The sequence below is a fragment of the Triticum aestivum genome, chromosome 3A (assembly GCF_018294505.1).
Source record: "Triticum aestivum cultivar Chinese Spring chromosome 3A, IWGSC CS RefSeq v2.1, whole genome shotgun sequence".
NCBI classification, from domain to species: Eukaryota; Viridiplantae; Streptophyta; class Magnoliopsida; order Poales; family Poaceae; genus Triticum; species Triticum aestivum.
In genome coordinates, this window is record NC_057800.1 from 208,845,642 (window position 1) to 208,852,999 (window position 7,358).

A 7,358-nucleotide genomic window follows, 5' to 3' on the forward strand; every position below is an offset into this window, starting at 1 on the left:
AGTAAGTTGTCATCAGTGCAAGCAATAAAAATTGCTCTCTAAATATGTATGACTTATTAGTGTGGGAGAAAATAAGCTTTATACGATCGTGTGCTATGGAAGAAATAAAAGGGACAGCCTGCATAATAAAGATCCATATCACAAATGGCGATATAAAGTGATGTTCTTTCGCATTAAGATTTTGTGCATCCAACCATAAAAGCGCATGACAACCTCTGCTTCCCTCTGCGAAGGGCCTATCTTTTACTTTTATCTCCTACATTGCATAAGAGTCGTGGTGATTTTCACCTTTCCTTTTTACATTTTATCCTTTAGCAAGCACAATATGTTGGAAAGATCCTGGTATATATGGCTAATTGGATGTGAGTTTTCATGAACTATTACTATTGACATTACCCTTGAGGTAAAACGTTGGGAGGCAAAACTATAAGCCCCTACCTTTCTCTATGTCAGATTAAAACTCCATACCCATAAGTGTTGCGTGAGTGTCAGCAATTGTGAAAGACTATATGATAGTTGAGTATGTGGACTTGCTGAAAAGCTCTTAACCATTGACTCTTTCCTATGTTATGATAAATTGCAATTGCTTCAATGACTGAGATTGTAGTTTGTTAGTTTTCAATGAAGTTTATGATTCATACTTGATATTGTGATTGAATTATTACTCTAGCATAAGAAATTATATGACAAGAATTATATAAGTTATTGTTCTAAGAATGATCATGATGCCCTCATGTCCGTATTTTATTTTTATCGACACCTCTATCTCTAAACATGTCGACATATTTTTTGATTTCGGCTTTTCGCTTGAGGACAAACGAGGTCTAAGCTTGGGGGAGTTGATACGCCCATTTTGCATCATGCTTTTATATCGATATTTATTGCATTATGGGCTGTTATTACACATTATGTCACAATACTTATGCCTATTCTCTCTTATTTTACAAGGTTTACATAAAGAGGGAGAATGCCGACAGCTGGGATTCTGGCCTAGAAAAGGAGCAAATATTAGAGACCTATTCTGCACAGCTCAAAAAGTCCTGAAACTTCACGGAAGGTGTTTTCCAAATATATAAAAAAAATACTCAGTGGAAGAAACTCACCATGGGGGCCACATCCTGCCCACGAGGGTGGGGCGCGCCCTACCCCCCAAGGCGCCCCCCTACCTCGTGGGCCCCCTGGTGGCCCTCCGGTGTCCATCTTCTGCTATATGGAGTCTTTCGATGGGAAAAAAATCATAAGCCATCTTCTCGGACGAAACTCCGTCGCCACGAGGCAGAACCTTGGCGGAACCAATCTAGGGCTCTGGCGGAGCTGTTCTGCCGGGGAAACTTCCCTCCCGGAGGGGGAAATCATCGCCATCGTCATCACCAATGCTCCTCTCATCGGGAGAGGGCAATCTCCATCAACATCTTCATCAGCACCATCTCATCTCAAAACCCTAGTTCATCTCTTGTATCCAATTCTTGTCTCCAAGTCCGGGATTGGTGCTAGTAGGTTGCTAGTAGTGTTAATTACTCCTTGTAGTTGATGCTAGTTGGTTTAATTGGTGGAAGATCATATGTTCAGATCCTATATGCATATTAATACCCCTCTGATTATGAACATGTTTATGCTTTGTGAGTAGTTACTTTTGTTCCTGAGGACATGGGAGAAGTCTTGCTATTAGTAGTCATGTGAATTTGGTATTCGTTCGATATTTTGATGAGGTGTATGTTGTCTCTCCTCTAGTGGTGTTATGCGAACGTCGACTACATGACACTTCACCATTGTTTGGGCCTAGAGGAAGGCATTGGGGAGTAATAAGTAGACGATGGGTTGCTAGAGTGACAGAAGCTTAAACCCTAGTTTATGCGTTGCTTCGTAAGGGGCTGATTTGGATCCATATGTTTCATGCTATGGTTAGGTTTACCTTAATACTTTTGTTGTAGTTGCGGATGCTTGCAATAGAGGTTAATCATAAGTGGGATGCTTGTCCAAGTAAGGGCAGCACCCAAGCACCGGTCCACCCACATACCAAATTATCAAAGTACCGAACGCGAATCATATGAACGTGATGAAAACTAGCTTGACGATATTCCCATGTGTCCTCGGGAGCGCTTTACATCATATAAGAGTTTGTCCAGGCTTGTCCTTTGCTACAAAAGGATTGGGCCACCTTGCTGCACTTTATTTACTTTTGTTACTTGTTGCTCGTTACAAATTATCCCATCACAAAACTATCTGTTACCACTTATTTCAGTACTTGCAGAGAATACCATGCTGGAAACCGCTTATCATTTCCTTCTGCTCCTCGTTGGGTTCGACACTCTTACTTATCGAAAGGACTATGATAGATCCCCTATACTTATGGGTCATCAGCCGCCGCCCCCACCCCTTGTCCAATTCGTACTGCGCAAGGGGAGGCATGCACCACCTCCCTGGCCAGCCCTCTCTCCTCCAGTAAGGCCCATGTATGGCCCATTAACTTCCCAAGGGGGAGGGTTCCGGTAACCCCCGGTACTCTGAAACTCATCCCATACGACCCGAACCATTCCGGTGTCCGAATGTAACCTTCCAATATATGAATCTTTACCTCTCGGCCATTTCGAGACTCCTCGGCATGTCTGTGATCTCATCTAGGCTCCGAACATACTTTGGTTCAGCAAATCACATAACTGATAATACAAATCAGCATTGAACGTTAAGCGTGCAGACCCTACGGGTTCGAGAACTATGTATACATGACCGAGACACATGTACGGTCAATAACCAATAGCGGAACCTGGATTCTCATATTGGTTCCTACATATTCTTCGAAGATCTTTATCGGTCAAACCGCATGACAACATACATTGTTCCCTTTGTCACTGGTATGTTACTTGCCCGAGATTCAATCGTCGGTATCATCATACCTAGCTCAATCTCGTCACCGGCAAGTCTCTTTACTCGTTCTGTAATGCATCATCCCATGACTAACTCATTAGTCACATTGCTTGCAAGGCTCATAGTGATGTGCATTACCGAGAGGGCCCATAGATACCTCTCCGATACACGGAGTGACAAATCCTAATCTCGGTCTATGCCAACTCAACAAACACCATCGGAGACACCTATAGAGCATCTTTATAATCACCCAGTTACGTTGTGACGTTTGATAGCACACAAGGTGTTCCTCCGGTATTCGGGAGTTGCATAATCTCATAGTCTGAGGAACATGTATAAGTCATGAAGAAAGCAATAGCAGAAAAACTAAATGATCATTATGCTAAGCTAACAGATGGGTCTTGTCCATCACATCATTCTCTAATGATGTGACCCCGTTCTTCAAATGACAACACATGTCTATGGCTAGGAAACTTAACCATCTTTGATTAACGAGCTAGTCAAGTAGAGGCATACTAGGGACACTCTGTTTGTCTATGTATCCACACATGTACTAAGTTTCCGGTTAATACAATTCTAGCATGAATAATAAACATTTATCATGATATAAGGAAATATAAATAACAACTTTATTATTGCCTCTAGGGCATATTTCCTTCAGTCTCCCACTTGCACTAGAGTCAATAATCTAGATTACATAGTAATGATTCTAACACCCATGGAGTCTTGGTGTTGTTCATGTTTTGCTCGTGAGAGAGGCTTAGTCAACGGGTCTGCAACATTCAGATCCGTATGTATCCTGCAAATCTCTATGTCTCCCTCCTTGACTTGATCGCGGATGGAATTGAAGCTTCTCTTGATGTGCTTGGTTTTCTTGTGAAATCTGGATTCCTTTGCTAAGGCAATTGCACCAGTATTATCACAAAAGATTTTCATTGGACCCGACGCACTAGGTATTACACCTAGATCAGATATGAATTCCTTCATCGAGACTCCTTCATTTGCTGCTTCCGAAGCAGCTATGTACTCCGCTTCACACGTAGATCCCGCCATGACACTCTGCTTAGAACTACACCAACTGACAGCTCCACCATTCAATATAAATGCGTATCCGGTTTGTGACTTAGAGTCATCCGGATCAGTGTCAAAGCTTGCATCAATGTAACCGTTTATGATGAGCTCTTTGTCACCTCCATAAATGAGAAACATATCCTTAGTCCTTTTGTTGTAGGGTGGAACCCTAAGTGAAGATCTTTCACGAATTGGAGGGGAAATCCCCAAGAACAAGATGAACACAAGAGAGAAAACAAGAGGAACACTCAAGAACAAGTCCAATCACACATACACTAGACTCACAAACACATAAGATCCACAAGGTACATGAACAATCAAAAGGAAAGATACAAGGTAGAGTTCATCTCAAATCCAAAGGAGATGAGGTCTTGGTGATCTAGGCAGATCCTTCCCTCAAGGGGGTCTTGAATCCCTAGGGATCTTCTCCAAAGGAGGACTTGTACTCCAATGGAGTCTTCTCTGTCAAGAGGAATCCCACAAGGGGAGATACATGAGCTAAGCTCTAATGTTTAGATCTATTCTTAGCTAAGTCTAAATGGAGGAGGAAGAGGAGTGTATATAGTTCCAAGGGATGAAGGGGTAAGCAGGGGCGAAATGGGGATTTCATGGGCAAAGCCCGCAACAACACTCAGGGGGGCCCGTGTGCACGGGGTAAGTGGAGCCCGTGCGCACGGGGTATCCAGAGACCTGACGCATGAGCCCGTGCGCACGGGGTCCGCGGGGCCTGTAGACACGGGGGTCCCGTGGGCACGGTACACGCCCGTGCGCATGGGGTCTTCAGGACCGCCGGCCTGGGAGGCCCGTGGGCACGGGGTCGGAGGGGCCCGTGGGCACGGGGTCGGAGGGGCCCGTGCGCATGGGGTCGCCTGGGAGCTGCTGCCATCTTCTTGGCGCTTCCTTCTCCGCTTCCAGGCTTCCCTCTTTGATGGTATAGATGTTCTCTTCTTCTTGGACTCTTCCTCGATGAATGTGTAGCTCCGCTCACACCTATGTATGCACACGAGAGAGGGGTCAAGTAGTATACCATCCTCAAAAGATACAAGTGGACACATGTAAAGGAGATGATTCACCTTTGTATGTATGAAGTATATGTGGCACGTGTCACTTTCCAAATGGACTCTTGCCATGGTGATGTCCATAGGATGCTCCGCATCACCTTTTCAGGTATTTCAGCATGTTCTTGACCGATGTCCAGTGATCCACTCCAGGATTACTTTGGTACCTCCCTGCTAAACTAATAGCAAGGCACACATCAGGTCTAGTACACAACATTGCATACATGATAGAACCTATGGTTGAGGCATAAGGAATGACTTTTAGTTTCTCTCTATCTTCTGCAGTGGTCGGGCATTGAGTCTGACACAACTTCACACCTTGTAACACATGCAAGAACCTTTCTTTGACTAATCCATTTTGAACTTCTTCAAAACTTTATCAAGGTATGTGCTTTGTGAAAGTCCAATTAAGCGTCTTGATCTATCTCTATAGATCTTCATGCCAAATATATAAGCAGCTTCACCGAGGTCTTTCATCGAAAAGTTCTAATTCAAGTATCCTTTTATGCTATTCAGAAATTCAGTATCATTTCCTGTGACACCCTGAGACCGATGTGCCAGGTGTCCTCCAGTTATTCGCCGTCGTTGCCATGTCATTGGCTTGCGTGTTGCATCTTGTCATTGAATCATATGCATTGCATCATCATGTTTTCAAAACTTGCATTCGTCCGGGTTTCCCCAGTTTTGTCTGTTGTCCGTTCTGAGCCCAGACACACTTGCACGCACCTGCGGCATGTCCGAAATAGTATTTCATAAGTGTCCGGAAAATGTTCTCGGAATGGGATGAAAGTTGGCGTGTGGTCTTATTTTAGTGTAGATAGACCGCCTATCAAGTTTCATCGCATTCGGAGTTCGTTTGATAGCCCAACCGTTAAACTATAGCGGCATTATAGCCAGTCTAACATCGGACGTTTTCGGTCTCCGGAAACAGTCGCCGGGCCTCTCCTCTTCTCTCTTCTCAACCCTTTGCCTTCTGCACTACCTACCGCCAGGTCCAACCTAACCTCTTTCATCAGCCCGCGGCCCTCCTTGTGTGCGTCCGAAAATTGTCCCGGACCTGACCCAAGCAGTCGTCACCGTCGTGTCCGGATCATCCCCAAACATCTACAAAACGTCTCCGTTTTTCTCTTTGGGCTACCTAACCTATTTTTCCCGTCCGTCTGATTAAGATCGGAGGGACCAAATGCCCCTATCCAAAAATCCACTTACTACATATAGACCAATCCCCTAGGCAGCAACCCTAGAATCTAGGGACTTTGTCCCGTCGAGCCGCCGCCACCTACCGTATCTTCCTCGGGATCCAGATCCAATCCACCTCCTCGCCTAGATCCAACCGCATCTCGCAGCGCCTGCAGCCTCCGTCTGTCCAGCCATGCCGCCGGCAGACCCAACAGATGAGCCTCGCCCCTGCTCCTACATTCCTCTTCTGATCCTCTCTCTCACTACTCATCTCTTCCCCCTGTCTCTTCCTCTACAGGAACGCCCGCGCCGGCCGCTCACGAAGGCCACGACCAGACCCGCCGCTTCCCGCTCCTGCCGGACCCCCCTGCCGCGCCGTACTCCTTCCCCGAGCTCCTCCTCGTCGACCCAGCAGCAGCATCGAGCCACCGGCGAGCAGCAGCGGCTCCTTCCTCTGTAACGCCCCGAGACCGATGTGCCAGGTGTCGTCCAGTTATTCGCTGTTGTTGCCTTGTCATTGCTTGCGTGTCATGCATTGCATATCATGTCATCATGTGCATTGCATTTGCATACGTGTTCGTCTCATGCATTCAAGCATTTTCCCCGTTGTCCGTTTTGCATTCCGGCGCTTCGTTCTCCTCCGATGGGCATTTCTAGCTTTCTTTCATGTGTGGGGATTAAACATTTCCGGATTGGACCGAGACTTGCCAAGCGGCCTTGGTTTACTACCGGTAGACCGCCTGTCAAGTTTCGTACCATTTGGACTTCGTTTGATACTCCAACGGTTAACCGAGGGACCGAAAAGGCCTCGTGTGTGTTGCAGCCCAACACCCCTCCAGTTTGGCCCAAAACCCACCAAACTCTGCTCCATCACCTAGAGCGTTCGATCACGATCGCGTGGCCGAAAACCGCACCTCATTTGGACTCTCCTAGCTCCACGTATGCCTATAAATAGACCCCCCCCCCTCGAATTTCGGATCTCTCCCTCTCCCCGAAACCCTAATTTCATCTCCGCGCGCCGGACACGTCCGCCCGGCACCGGACACGTCCGCCCGGCGCTGGACACGTCCACCGCCGCCCCCCTCGCCCTATCCGCCGCCGCCACGTGGCAACCGGCCACCTCCCACCGCCACGGGCCCAAAGGCCCAAGGCCGGCCCCCGACGCCGCCACCGCGGGCCGCGCCC